The sequence below is a fragment of the Bubalus kerabau genome, chromosome 9 (assembly GCF_029407905.1).
Source record: "Bubalus kerabau isolate K-KA32 ecotype Philippines breed swamp buffalo chromosome 9, PCC_UOA_SB_1v2, whole genome shotgun sequence".
Classification (NCBI taxonomy): Eukaryota; Metazoa; Chordata; class Mammalia; order Artiodactyla; family Bovidae; genus Bubalus; species Bubalus kerabau.
In genome coordinates this window covers 103,016,900-103,031,845 of record NC_073632.1, presented here as the reverse complement: position 1 = coordinate 103,031,845, position 14,946 = coordinate 103,016,900, and the positions used below count along the sequence as shown (strand labels likewise).

General features: G+C 43.5%; 1 protein-coding gene across 16 annotated transcripts in view; it reads right to left on the bottom strand.

Annotated features, from left to right (window-relative positions):
- The window catches only part of TULP4 (TUB like protein 4), a 221,772-nt gene that overhangs the window by 176,913 nt on the left and 29,913 nt on the right, over positions 1 to 14,946 (bottom strand). The window contains exon 1 of one of the 16 annotated variants that reach the window (XM_055536089.1): positions 14,533 to 14,935. The exons of 10 other annotated variants lie outside the window; for them this stretch is intronic. The gene's annotated coding sequence lies outside the window, so the exon portion shown is untranslated. 5 more of the 16 variants (XM_055536095.1, XM_055536107.1, XM_055536096.1 and 2 more) reach the window with 5 other exon arrangements.

Here is a 14,946-nt window from a genome sequence, read left to right as displayed (position 1 = left end):
GATCCTAAGAGCTGAGGGCCTATCTGCACAACAGAAATGCCTTGGGATGTTAGCAGAGAAAGTGCTGCCCTACATCTATTACCTCCCAGTAATTCCAAATTAAAGACCCACAGTGCTGTGGGCAGGGGATCAGAAAGTGTGCAGGCCACAAGTCAGCACCCTCTACACCACTGTTGCCTGCGTGAACTGTGAGCTGAGGACCGGGGGGCAGCCGAGGCAGTCACTGACCAGGGTTGTGTGCGCTCTTTCACAGTCAACTAAGAACATGTTGTTTTTGTTGCTTCAGAAGAAGGGTCTCCCCGGTTCATTTGGGGCCCTGCTGCTGCTCAAGAAGAGCTGAGTGCCCTGGGAGAGACCACAAGGAGAGACAATGTTTAGGGCAGCCATTGAGGGCCACAGAGAGGAGCACACATCTAGCTCTGAGCACAGAGGGAGCCCCTGAAGAGCTTTCTGCAGCAGACAAAAACATTTTGGTTTTCAGGCTCAGGCCAGTGCGGCTGCCTTGTGGAAGAGCCCTCGGGGGACAGAGACAAAGCAGAAAGCACAGGCAGGGGGTTGTGGCAGTGGGCCAGCTCCAGTCACCAGTCGGAGGACCTGCAGGGTGGTAGAAAGTAAGTCATCTCTCTGTGTTCCAGTTTCTAACATGATCTGTCAACCAGGGATAGTACAATATCCACCTCGGTGATTTGAGAATTCACTGAGTATTTACAACATGTTTCGAGAACAATGGCTGGTATATGCTAGGAGCTAAATCATCTCACTATGACGAGTGTAACACTATCATCACCTGCCTCATGGTATTCTCATTAGAAGACACAGATCAAGTTAATTCATGTAATGCCCTCAACGAAGTACCTGGCACATAATAAATTCTCAATAAATGTCAGCTCTTACTGTTATCATCACAGCTGATTCCCAGTTGGCGGTGGCAATAACTGAAGAGCAGGACAGGGTTGCTATGAACAGCTACAGAGGTTTCATTTGGCAAGTTAAGTTTGCAGTTTCTGTGAAACATCTAAATGTCAAGGTCAAGTAAGTAGCTGGACACATAAATCCAAAGCTCAGAGGAGAAGTCTGGACTAGAAGTATGAATTTAAGAGTCAGCTACATCAAGATGAGTTAACTACAAAAAAAACAGTGAGTCCATGAGGGAGAGAATGAAGATGAAGGAGAAAAAAGGGTCCAGTGACAAACCCTACGGAACTGCAACACTGAGGCCACACCAAGCGGAGGAGCTGAAACCGAGAAAGAAGAGGCAAGAGGAGGAGGGGACCAACAAGGGGTGGAGTCTTACCAACGGAGCAAGAAGGTCTGCTGGGAGTTCAGGCTGGATGAAGGCACTGGATGGGGCCCCATGGAGGTCAGGCCAGTGGTTCTGATGAGGGCATTTTTATTAACAGCATCTTATGTATTCACTTCAACTCTACTTAACTTCCATTTACAACACTATCTATAAAAGAACATGTGTTCCAAAGGCAATGTGCAGTAAAGTCAGTAGACTGAAGTCCATTCCAGTGAGGTCTGGAGTAAATCCCTGAGAGATCAGGGTGTCTGATCTCTCCTCAAGTAAAATGGCAAGGCTCGACCAGATTCCCAAACACAGGTCATGAGTTCCCCCAGACATCTAAAACCCATGAATCAAAGTCCATAAGCTATTTCTCTATATTTAAAACATGTACTGATCACATCTCAGTCTTTTGGCTAAGAAGAAGTATGTGGATGAAAACTACTTCCTGCCTAATACATCAGTCAACAAATGGCTTGCAGCCATCAAGCCAGCAGCCACTGCAGCCACCACCCCCAGATGCAGAAAAGCAGGGTATCAGCCCTAGATAGTTAAGGTGCGTGTTGAAGGAACGACTTCAATAAGCCCAGACTCTGCCATCTTCCCAATCAGAGAAAAGTGCTGAATTCATTAACTTAATTAACAGTAATCCTTTGATGGTCCGACCACCTGGTTTTTGTTGCAAAAACCCCTCTATATCTACTCCTCTCTTCCTCTTTGGAGTAGTCCCTCAACATTATCTGAGAGGCTGTCTTCTAGATCTAAGTCCTCAGTTTTGTTCACCAAATAAATCATAATTCTCAAATTATAGGCTTTGCATTTTTTTTTCAGTCTACAAATGTAAAACATATACTGAGAGCTATGCATCTCCCTAAGATTAAGACTCTTGAGAGTCCCTTGGACAGCAAGGAGATCAAACCTGTCAATCCTAAAGGAAATCAGTCCCAAATATTCATGGGAAGGACTGATGCTGAAGCTCCAATACTTTGGCCACCGGATGCAAAGAGCTGACTCACTGGAAAAGACCCTGATGCTGGGAAAGACTGAAGGCAGGAGGAGAAGAGAGCAACAGAGAATGAGATGTTTGGATGGCATCACCGACACAATAGACATGAGTTTGAATAAGCTCCAGGACTTGGTGATGGACAGGGAAGCCTGGTATGCTGCAGTCCATGGGGTCGCAAAGAGTCAGACACAAGGAACTGAACCGAAGATTAAGTTACAGAAACTACACTGTCACATTTCTTTGTTTTACATTGAAATTGTAACTGGGTGTGGTAATACCTGTAAATGTCGGAAGCAGAAGAGCTTAAGAAGGGGGGACTCCGGTGTCTGAACGCACACTCCATCACTCACTCCTCAGCCGTGACTTTACAGACAGCTTTGTCATTATACCACTCAGAGTCCCCGCTTCCCCATCTGTAAGATCTTGGCAGGAACTCCCTGCCGGCCTTCCTCTTCCCTCTTGACTATTCTTTCACTGTCTCCTTTGCTGGTTCTTCCACCTTGGCCGGACCTGGAATGTTTGCATTCACTGTGCTCATTATTAAGTATCTACCTAACAAGTAAGAACTATTAATACCATCATCTTCCAGACTAAGCAAAGTGAAGTGAGAGTCACTCAGCTGTGTCTGACTCTTTGCAACCCCATGGACTATACAGTCTGTAGAATTCTCTAGCCCAGAATACTGGAGTGGGAAGCCTTTCCCTTCTCCAGGGGATCTTCCCAACCCAGGGATCAAACCCAGGTCTCCCGCACTGCAGGCAGATTCTTTACCAGCTGAGCCGCAAGAGAAGCCCAAGAATACTGGGGTGGGTAGCCTATCCCTTCTCTAGGGGATCTTCCCGTCTCAGGAATCAAACCGGGGTCTCCTGCAATCTAGGCAGATTCTTTACCAACTGAGCTATTTGACTAAGCAAAAGTTCCTAGCTATTAATAAGATCACAGTCATTTCTGGGGACAATGAAGAGAAATAACTAAAAGAATATAATGGTGAAAACCATGGTGGCCGCCAGTCCACCAGTGACCCCCAGTGCAGAAACTCCTCTTCCGGGTGCCTGAAATACATCCACCATCCTATCATATGACATTCAGCATCATCCCTGAATTAAATCTAGTGGGTGTAGCTTTGCCCCTCCTGCCCCCAACTGTAACCTCCTGGAGGGCAGCAACTCTTGAGCTAATCTCTTGGAATTCAGCCATCTTACTCCTAAAATCCACTCCTAAATTTCTCTTTAAAAATCAAAGATTCTAACCTTTTGTTTCTGCAAATACTTTTAAGGTCTCCACTGCTCATTCTTTCAAGGACCTTCCCCTCCAACGCTTGACGCACATGCTTTATTTCAGCTCAAGCACAATCCTAGATTCCCAAACGTGGGAATCTTTCCCCACACAGATACATTCTCGGAGCTTTCTAGCTTTAAAAAATCCAACTGCTGAGAACTTTTTATTTTATTTTGGGAGGATAGTTACACCTGAATTAAAACTTCCTTTCAAAATTTCTAAAGGGTAATACAATTAAAAAACAAAAACAAAAACCTTTCTCTCAGCTAAGACACAAAGCATATGTGGGTTAGAGGTTTCTCTTCCCATCCTCCTCATTAAGGCCTCATGACACAACACTGAGGAAGGGGAACCGAACAGCTATGCCCCTGCGGAAGATTCAAATACTTTGGTGATTACCACATGATAAGCAACAAGTGAAAAAGTAAAATAGGACAGGGACTATCACAGACTGCTTACACTAAATAAACCTACTACAGTCTATGATTATAACAGGCTGGCACATAAACTGAGATAAAAGTGAAAACAGCCTTGAAAGATGCCACTATTTGGGCACAATGGAAGCTAGGAAAAAAACTACCTCTAATTGAGGAGAAGTTTCATCAGGGAAGAATCAAGAATTTCAGGGAGAAATTCTGGGGACAAAGAGGATAAATAATGAAAATAATATAATGGTGAAAACTACGGTGGCCAGTTTTATTGATAGCTGACGTGTGTTAATTTTAGCTGCAAGAGTCCAAGGTGAGATAGGAAATAAGAAAAGCAGCCAAGGGACACCCACCACCCAAGCCCAGATACCCATGTGGGGACTCAGCACTGTGAAACTCAATGAAATCCAGTCCCTGCCCAGAGCTGCTCCCTGTGTCATCAGAGAGGATGGGTGGAACACATGAAGGTCAATGTTACAAGAGATACGCTATAATGAAGGCCAACGAAGTGCAATGGGGCAGAGCTGAGTCAATCTTGACTGAATGACTGATCCTGACAACATAAAGTCAGTGTAAGAGCTTAAGGAGATAGTGCAACAGTGAAGGAAAAAAAGCAAGAGAAAGACCTTAACCATGAGCCAAAGGATGGAGAACTTACTGACAAGAAACATATTGACAAGCAAGTCCAGATGATGACATGGAAGCAAATGTCCATCAATAGATAAATGGATAAGCAAAATGTAGTATATGCATATGATGAAATGTTACTCAGTCTTAGACATTAAGGAAATTCTGACACATGTTCTAACTTGGATGAGCATTGAGGACACTATGCTAGGGACACAAAGCTAGTCCCCAAAAGACAAGTGCTATACAATTCCTTATTTGAGCTATTTAGGTTGGTCAAAGAGAGAGGAAGTGAATGGCGGTTGACAGGGGCTTCAGGGAGAATATTGTTTAACAGGTATAGAGTTTCAATTTTACAGAAAGAAGAAAGTTATAAAGATGGATGGTGGTCACAGTTGCACGACATTATAAGTGTATTTAATATCACTGAACTGTACCTTAAAAATGATTAAGATGGTAAATATTTATGTGTATTTTTAATATTTTTTTAAATATCCCAATAACAAACACTTTATAATAATCTAGGACAAAACTAAACCACGGTTCTAGACATATAGTAGAGACGTTCAGATCTGTATGGCAATTTCAAGGGGGATAAATCAAATTATACTGCCTAGGTAAGGAAAAGGTCTTAATGACGTCTAACAGATTAGAATTAACATATTCAATAGATATAAGTGCTCTATATTTGACACTTGCTATCTAACTTCATAATATGTAGCCTTTTCAAAAATGAAGACTTGTTTCTACACACACACATACACATACTAGAATGGGCTTTAGGAATAAAGAATAAAGGGAACAAATCCTTCAAGGCCACAATGGCAGTCCAGGGCAGCAGCAGTTAGAAGGACAGCTCAGGAGTCAGATGGCCAGAAGTACAGTCTGGGTCACCCTCCTGAGCTCAGAGACCTGCCTGAGCTTCTGTGACAAAGGATTGCTGGGAAGATTAAATGAACATACACAAAGTACTTTAATTACCTGCTTGTCACACAGTTATAGTTGCTCAGTAAATGCTAGATATTGCTGTTGTAATGTTATTTACATTGCACCCATTAAGCAATTTAAAAACTTGAATAAAGTAAATTATTTTAAAAAATGTAAAAATAATCATTCACTCTGACTTCAATGGGAAAGTCAGGGACAAAGAATCATGAGGCATGGGGAGTAAAACTTATCTCTGAATAAAATGAAAGTCTATCAAAATCTTGGCCAATTCCTGCTGAATGGCCCTAGCATGTTAATAAACCACTGGGCAGAGAAGAGGCAAGGATCAGGAAGTGACCTCTACATCACTAAGAGCCCACTGTGAGCCTTCTTCCACATTCAAAGCCTCTTCCTAGTGCATAAATGATTAAACCAAGATTCAAAGAGTTTAAGTTAAGCTTATCAAAAAAATATCAGGCTATTAGTGACAGAGCTATGATTTGATATCTAACTCCAAGGCCTACACTTTCTCCACCAAACTGTGTTGCCAGGATAACAATAGTAATTTCCACTCCATACTGAAGCTGCTTTGGAATAGGAAGGGAAAGCTGTAAGGTCAACTGTGGCTGTTCTCAAGGACTCCAGAATGTTTAGAGGAAATAACCAATGACAAAACTCAAATTTAATGTTAACATGACAGAACTATAGGTTAGGAAGAGCTGTGGCAACACTCTGGGTACTCAACACTGGTGTGGCTGTAAGTGACACACACACTCAATACCAGTTCCCCTTTCCAAAAAGCAACTCGGCAATATGCAGAAAGTGACTAAAATCAACAGTGCTAAAGGGAGTTTGGCTAACACGAAGATTAGGCCAAAAATGTTCACCAACAATGTTATTCAGTATCACTCTACAAATTCCAAGAAGTGCATTATGACAGGGAAAAAAAGTCATACAAAAATGGAAAGAGGCAAAAATCATCCTTATTTATAAATAATATAATTTTCCATCTGAAAAACAGAATTGAATGAAATTAGTACTATTAAGAGAATTCAGTAAAATGGAGAACCAAACACATAAGAATCAATTTAAAGCGATGAATGAATCCATGTGTTTACCTAATCCTTCCCTACCTCAAAGTTCCTTATAATGATCAAATATAAATGTAACATAAAAAATGTCTTCAGGGATTTCCCTGGTGGCCCATGGGTTAGGACTCCGAGTTTCCACTGTTGGGGCACGAGTTCAACCCCTGGTCAGGGAACTAAGATCCCACATGCTGCGAGGTGCAGCCAAAATGGGGGGTGGGGGGGGAAGGAGGGTCAGAAAAAGTGAAATGTGAAGAGGACAGGTCAGCAGTGCTAGTTAGTTGAGGGTGCACAGCTGCTCCCAGACTGTCTCCCATCTGTGAATGAAGAGGCAATTTGCTCCATTCTTTATCACCTTTACTGACAACACTATAAAGATCAAAGGTGACAACGTTTATAAAAATGCTCTGAAGAATGTAATGTGCTTTATAAACTAAAAGGTGGGGTGCTTTGTCAAATTTACAATACTAATTTGATTCTTTCTGGGTTGCCATAAGGCACCACATGAAACTGGCCTTCTTGTAAATGCTTTTCTGTTTTTACAGTATTAATTCTAACTTGCTGTTTTGAAATCACTGAGTCTCCCCAGTCCTCAGAGCATCCCAGCTCTGCAGTTCTGAGAGAGAAGGATGGTTGCATGTGTTCTATTTAAGACAAGACATGTCAGAGGCATCCCCCCCATGGTGTGCAGGAGAAAAAGGTCATATGGAATAAAGGGTTTCCCATAACCCACACGCAGCACTCCCAACTTTCACTCAACAGCAGGACTCCTTTAGCACTGCGTTAGAATACCAGGGGCTTATAAATCTTTTAAAGCAGTAATAAATGTCCTTCAGAAGGTAGGACACTCAGTAGAGCAAGGGGCATGTCAGACAGAGCAGCCTTCCAGAGGGTGTGGTCTTCCACTGCAGCACCATTTATTCAGGTGCTCATCATGTCCTTCCCCACAAAGCCAGTAATACTCACGCTTCCTCACAGCCCACGTTTTCTGAGGAGGGGAAAACTGTTTTGAGTTTTCATTTTAAATACACTAATAAGTCAAATGGATAATAAACCACCTTTGTGACTGATGTGCAAACACAACAGATCCTGCACACTTGAGGAGATGACCAATTCCCAAACCCTCGAATTGCACTATGAACAACTCTCAGGATTATCAGACTGCTCTGTCTTTGTCTTGCAATCACTAGGTGATGCTTTCGAACCTGCCTGGATTATTGCGTACAGCTTTGCAATTCAGAAGCGTATTTTAATCCCAATTTAATTCCAACTCATAGAGGGCTCTCAGATTCATAGAGGGGACGACCTACGTGTGTAGCCAAACAACTAAAAGAGGACTGCTGCTGCCGCCAAGTCACTTCAGTCGTGTCCGACTCTGTGCGACCCCACAGACGGCAGCCCACCAGGCTCCCCCGTCCCTGGGATTCTCTAGGCAAGAACACTGGAGTGGGTTGCCATTTCCTTCTCCAATGCATGAAAGTGAAAAGTGAAAGTGAAGTCACTCAGTCATGTCCGACCCTTAGCATGGACTGCAGCCTACCAGGCTCCTCTATCCATGGGATTTTCCAGGCAAGAGTACTGGAGTGGGGTGCCATTGCCTTCTCCGAGCAATTGACTGTACTTGGCCACTAATAATCCTTTGGGCTATTGTTCAAAACTTCAGAAATCGGTGGAGTACTCGATGTGCCAATGAACCAGTAACCCCAACAAGACAACGACAGCAAAAATGAATAATCCACTGGTACACCTTGATCTAGTGAATGTGATATAGGAAGATTCAGTTTCACAGGGTTAAAATTACTGGATTTTAGAAAAAAAAAAATCACAAAAGGATCCCTTCTGATATCAGGGGATCAGAGCCTTAACCACTGACTCTCCTTGTATATTAAAAATATGATTTAATTTAAAATATTTTATTTATACTCAAGTTTTCAGGAACATATCTCCCACATCAAGCTACCCCACTTAATTAAACTTCAGCCACAATTTCTCTGAGTTCAAACAATGCTGACAGAAAAACAGGCTATAATTTATTTCACTAAAAAATTTTTTTAATAATTCATTTCACTAAAAAAGAAATTTAATTTTTAAAAAGGCAACTCCAGAATTTGTTTATCAGATTCATCTCCTCAACTTACTGGATTTTTTTGTTGGTCGAGTAGTAGGGGTGGGTAATATTTTGTTTTGGTTTCATCTGGGGTTTTACTCTTCTGTTTAAATCTGAATGCCAAGTTGCCTAGGAACATTCACAGCCTGGTTCCATTTTCCGTGACCCCTCATCAGCTCTTCCCAGAAAATGCTGGAACAGAGAAACACTCTCTAGTCACGACATGAAGAACAGGGGTGTTGACAGCCATGCTCTGCCACATGGACCGGGGAGTAGGGGACACTGGTCTGTAACAGAAAACTCAGAAGCACTGAGGGAAGCTAAAGATGGGGACAGAAAGAAGCAAAGAGCTTCCCAGGCCCATCCACTGGAACAGCGTGTTCCAGTCTCTGGGTCCTGGTCTGTAGTCCAGCTGTATCCCTGCAGAGACAGCCCGAAATCCTTCCAATCTCCTTTCATGTGTGACTGAGTTCACTTAGATCTCTCTTACTTGTAACCAAGAGTCCCCTAACCGACAGCAGACTCCATGGTCCTTTCTGTTGACTGTTTTCAGAGACAAGATAGAAGCCTGCAGGAGGCAGAGGGAACCCAGCAGGGTCTACAAGTCAGAGGGAGGCAGGCAGTGCCTCAGCACCTGTGCTGGTGGCAGTGGCTGAGCAGATGCCTGCCTGCAGCCTCATGCATCCGCAGCAGGCCACCCGAGGTCAGCTCTTCCAGTTAACCAACGGGTAACGCCAGGCTCAAAGGGAAGTGAGCTACTCCCTACCCCACACCCCTGCTTCACAAGAGAACAGCATCACAAACCACTGTGCCTGTAGAGCAGAGCTTCCCAGCTGCCAGACAGCAAAGCCAACCCAGAGAAACAGAGGCACAATACCTCTAACCCACCAAGTCAACTCCCATGCAAAAGGGAAGCAAACCCCAGCTTAAAACCAGAGGGACACCCATCAGACAGAGCAAACTGATGGTTTTTACGCATACATTTTGTAAACAGAGAAGAAACATCCACTATTTCTTATGTACATCAAAGTACTTGGTGAAAACATGACCCATTATGACAGTCACACAGCTGTGAAACTGGACTGTTGCTGAACTGTACACAATCCAAAGAGCTACAATGGTAAAACACACTGCGCATGTTTTACCACAATTTAAAACAACAACAAAAAAAACATGATACATCAAGAGTGACAGAGACAGCCTGAACCCCCCACCCTGTGACAAACACCACACATGGTGTTACCTGCGACAGGCATGTAAATAACGTGTCCCCTTACCATGGGCAACTCAGGACAGAATTGGAGTGACCTGAGAGGTTGTCTGAGTGGGGAGAATAGAGTTGTGGTTTCGGGGAGGTGGGAGTGGGGACTGCTGAACCCAGGCCGCTTTCTCCTAAAATGAGGAGTGATGAAAACTCACTCCACAGTCTATTTCCCCCACCTCCTAAGACCTGATCAGCATGATCTTACTATTTCTAATTCCTAAGTATTTCAACATAAACTCCTCAGAAGTCACTGCTGGTTTCCTATCAGCCACAAACAGATGGCAACCCAGAAGAGTCCTGTTCCCATTATGCCAACTTGGCGGGAAGCTCACCTGCCACCACCTGAAACACTGATCCCTCCCACCTGCACACAGAAGGCTCCCAAACACAACTCCATTCCCACCCAGATGCCCACTGATCAGCATCCTTCAAAGCAGGGGGGGAGTCTCATTACAACTCCACTAATTAATAAACATAAAGAGGGACCACATCGCATCCTAATATGATTACAGGAGACTGCAGCTTTCGTTGCAGTTCCACTCTGCAGTTCAGGCTGGTTCCCCGCCTGATTACACTGGGACAGAATCCAGTTTTCTAATGTATCCATATGTATGAGAATCAGAGCAGATCTTACTCCACCAAACCTGGAGAAAAACCTCTGGAGATGCTAAAAGTTCGCTTTCAGACACATTAATACATCCTTAACACTTTATTTACAATGAAACCATCCAGCTTGTTTTTGTAACTCCAACACAGACTTCTTAGCTGCAATTTTTTTTAACTTAAATGATCAAACACTAAGAGAATGCGAGACTGTTCACAAATTATGCCTAAATTAGAAAACATGAGAGCTGCCTCTGTGCATGCAGCATGTGTACATACACACACACAATAGCAAGGAGGGAGAAACGGAAAAGTAGATTGTTGCCTTCATCAGACTCCAAGCAGAGATGCTCCTCTGTGTGTTGTGGACACATGTGCTAATCACCAGGGCCTTAACCACTGACTGCTCCTTGCCTGCTCAGCAAATCAAACAGGACTCTTTGGAATGTTAAGCCATGGTTTTCTTTAGTAGCGGCAGCTTGAATGAACTATAGCTCGTGGTTCTCCTGCCACTCTCCAGTAATGAAACCCTTCAATGGCTCTGCTCCTGCAATAAAGACCAAAACCTTTAAGCATGGGATACAAGGCCCAACACAAAATGGATCTCTCTCACCAAGGCCTGTGCCTTTCCCCAAGGAAGCAATCTCTGATCTTCTGACCAGATCAAATCTCTTCACAATTATGAATGAATGAAACAGCATGTCTTTCAGTACAAGTAACAGATAATCTCAACTCAGGTTGCCTTATACAACAGGGAAATTTACTTCACACAGACAAGAGGGAAATTTATTTCATACGAGAAGTCCAAAAGCAGTGGGGGCTGGACTCTGAGAAACTCTGCTCTCTTCTCAGCTCTGTCCTCTCCCCAGCTTCACATTCAGACTGAGGCAACACGGCTGCAGCAACTCCAGGCACCACATTCAGCCAGGACCATGCTCAGAAGACAAGAGCTATCTTTCCTACTGCTGTCATTTTAAGACTGAGAAGTTTTCCAGAACCTCCTGGTAGAACAGAACTAGGTCTCATGCTTATCCCCACAGCAGTCACCGGCAGTGAGCAGGACCAGCATGACCGGCTGACACAGACCAGGACAAACCCCTGTGCTGGGACAGAGTCATGCAGACAGGGAGGGTATGTGAACAAAGCCCCAGATCCCCTACAAAGCGAAAAAAGGACAGGGGCAGCTAGTTACCAGTCTGAAAGATACGCCGGTTGTCACCAAGAGACACCGCCACTGGCCTCGCCCACCTGTGTCTATAACACCAGTGCCAACAGGCTGGAGGGGAGGCCACAGGGTAGAAGAGAAGAGATGCAGGCTTTCGATCAGCAAGTGCGGATTTGTCCCAAGACTTCTGCTGAACAGTTACAAGGCCATGAGCATACCCCAGACCTCAGTTTTCTGATAAAATGAAAAATACATGCTTAACCTAATGTGTAGGGTTGCTGTGAAGACCAGACAAAACAGCTGATGTAAAAAAAAAGGCTTTGTAAAAGCAATGACTGTAACTAAAACTCATAGAAAAAGTCACAAGCCACCAAGAAAAACTCTGAGGTGGGGAGGGTGTGGGTAGGCTAATTCTGGCCAAACTGAAGCAGGTATATAATCTACTAATGGCCATGTGCTTTAAAAATTACATTTCTATTGATTTACTTGTGACCTGGGTGGAGGTTTTCCAACGTGACTTACTGATTTTCTCTAAGAGTTGAGATAGAATAGAATAACGCTACAGAGAATGTCAGGGGTCTGCAGAAAACCAGCTCAGGATACTCTTCTCAGCTTTTTCTTTGATTTCTTCTCCTCAAGCATGCATGGCAATCACATTTTCACTGCTTTCTAAATCGAAAGGCAGGGTGGTGGTGTTTCACAAGTCAGAAAAGGCTAAGAAAATGTGTTTTCAGTCAGAAGAGGGGACTGATTTGAATGCACTGCAGAAGCCAGAGGTCGCCCACGAGAAAGCTCAGCCCAACTCACGTGAAGGCGTTGAGTCATGATGCCTACAGATAGCAAGTGCAGAGGCACCTAAGGCCTCCCTGCCATTCTATTTTTATCAGGCAGTGTGCGCATGGAGTCACCCAACATGCCTTGTGTTCTACACCTGATTTCCTGTCTGCCCTCCCCACCTCTGACTTCATTCATCTGTCTCCACTCACGGTGGGGTAGAGATGGGCGAGCAAGCCCCAGAGAGTCTCAAACCCATCTAAAGAGTAAAACATGTGTTCGTCTATGCCAACCACATTTTTTCCTCATTAGATACAACACCATTTGGGCAATAAAGTTAGAAGACTGGCAGTGCCTAGCACCACATTTCTGGAGGATGAAAGAGTGATATTCTGGGCTTACTTTGATGTCGAGGAACTTGCAACGATTCCTCATGGTGAGGGCACCTTTCTGAGACTTAAAAAAATCAACAACATATGATTTTTCACTCCAGTCCAGGCAAAAGAACGAGGTAACAGTGTGAGAGCAAAGACATTCTAGGGAATTGTCATTAACTTAAGCTCTAGACTTCCTTCCAGTTACATGAAAATACACGCTTAACCTAATGTGTAGGGTTGCTGTGAAGACCAGACAAAACATGACAATGAAACAGTGTGGACAGTTTCAGAGGTATTTCTATGCCCACATGGCCACACAAATGCAGAAGACACTCCCAAGACACATGCTTTCTAGGAGCAGGTGTGTCTAATAAGACTGACAATCAAGAATATTTTCCCTCGGACTTCCCTGGTGGCTCAGGGGTAAAGAATCTACCTGCAATGTGGGAGACCTGGATTCGATCCCTGATTCAGGAAGATTCCACGTGCTGCAGAGTAACTGAGCCAAGGTACCACAACTTCTGAGCCTGGGCTCTAGAGCCCACGTGCGGCAGCTACTGAAGCCTGCACACCGCAACTCCAGAGTAGTGCCCACTCACTACAACCAGAGAAAACCCGCACGCAGCAACGAAGACCCCGCACAGCCAAAAATAAATTTTTTTTAAAAAGAATATTTTCCATCTAAATTATGTGTGTGTAAAAGAATTCTGTAAACCATAAAGCTGCCACATTTCACACAAGTGCAGTGTCTGGAGCTCACCTACTTCACAGAACACATTGCCATGTGTGGTCCTGCCTCTTCAAAACTCGCCCCTCTTAAGCAGCATGGTACCCTGGGAAGGACATCAGTGAAAACATTCGTGCAACTGGAAGGAAGTCCAGAGCTTAAGTTAATGACAATGCACTTGCACTGATGTTAACTTCTTAGTTTTGGCAAATGTTCTATAGTTCTATGTGATGGTAAACATCAGAGGAAGCTGGGTGAAGAGCCTAAGGAACTCTCTGTACAAAGTATCTTTGTACCTTTTCTGTATATTATTCCAAGATTAAAAGCTTATTTTAAAGTTTAAAACACCTGACTGCTTTATTAAAAGAAAGAAAAGCACTCCACAGATAAAGACTTTCTAAACAAATGATCAAAGCAGAAACTATGGAAAAAAGATAGATTTGACTACATAGAAAATTTGAACTTTTATACATAAGATGTACTATGAACAGAGTTGGAACTGAAAAGCAACCAAGAAATGAGGAAATCATTGATACACAAGAAGAGGGATACATATACAGAATATAGTAAAGTTTTTTTTAAGTAAAAGAAAGAAAAGGCCACATGCCTAAGTGCTCCATCTGCTTTCACACAACTCAGATCCATACGTCCGAACTCGAATCTGGCTCCTTAAACCACATGTTTTCCCCATTCCACCCACCACCTCTGACCACTCCACCCAAAACACCTGGGGGCTCTGCTATAGAAAGCAGAACTTCAGTGCAGCCTTCCCCATAAGCAGTGAACTCCAGTTAACTTCTTAGACCACTCCCAAAGTGCCCTTCTAGAATCCACGACTCTTTTCTTCTATGAGCCCAATACGTTAAGGTTACCTACTTGGTGCCCATAATAGTGAAAATAGGTCCAACCACAAGGAGAAGAGGGAATCCTGAGAGAAGACTAAGGTGTGCAAAGACCTCCACAGGTCAAAACCAGATTTAAATTTCAGCACCAGCCAATCAGAAAAAAGGAATCAGAAAAGCATTCACCACAGGTGGGCAGTCGCTTCCCACCTGGAGCCCCATTTACCTGGACTTCTAGAAAGACTCACATATTCAAAGAAAAGCATCTTTTTAAAAATAAAATATTACAACAACTAAGTAGTTTACATTAGAACCAACCTATCTTAGTAATCTTTTGGTTGTTGCTATTTTTGTGCTTTTAAATTTAGAAGGGGACTAGAGAATTTGAAGAAAGAATATATTTCTTTCAAGATGTCCCCAGGACTTCCCTGGTGGTCCAGTAGTTAAG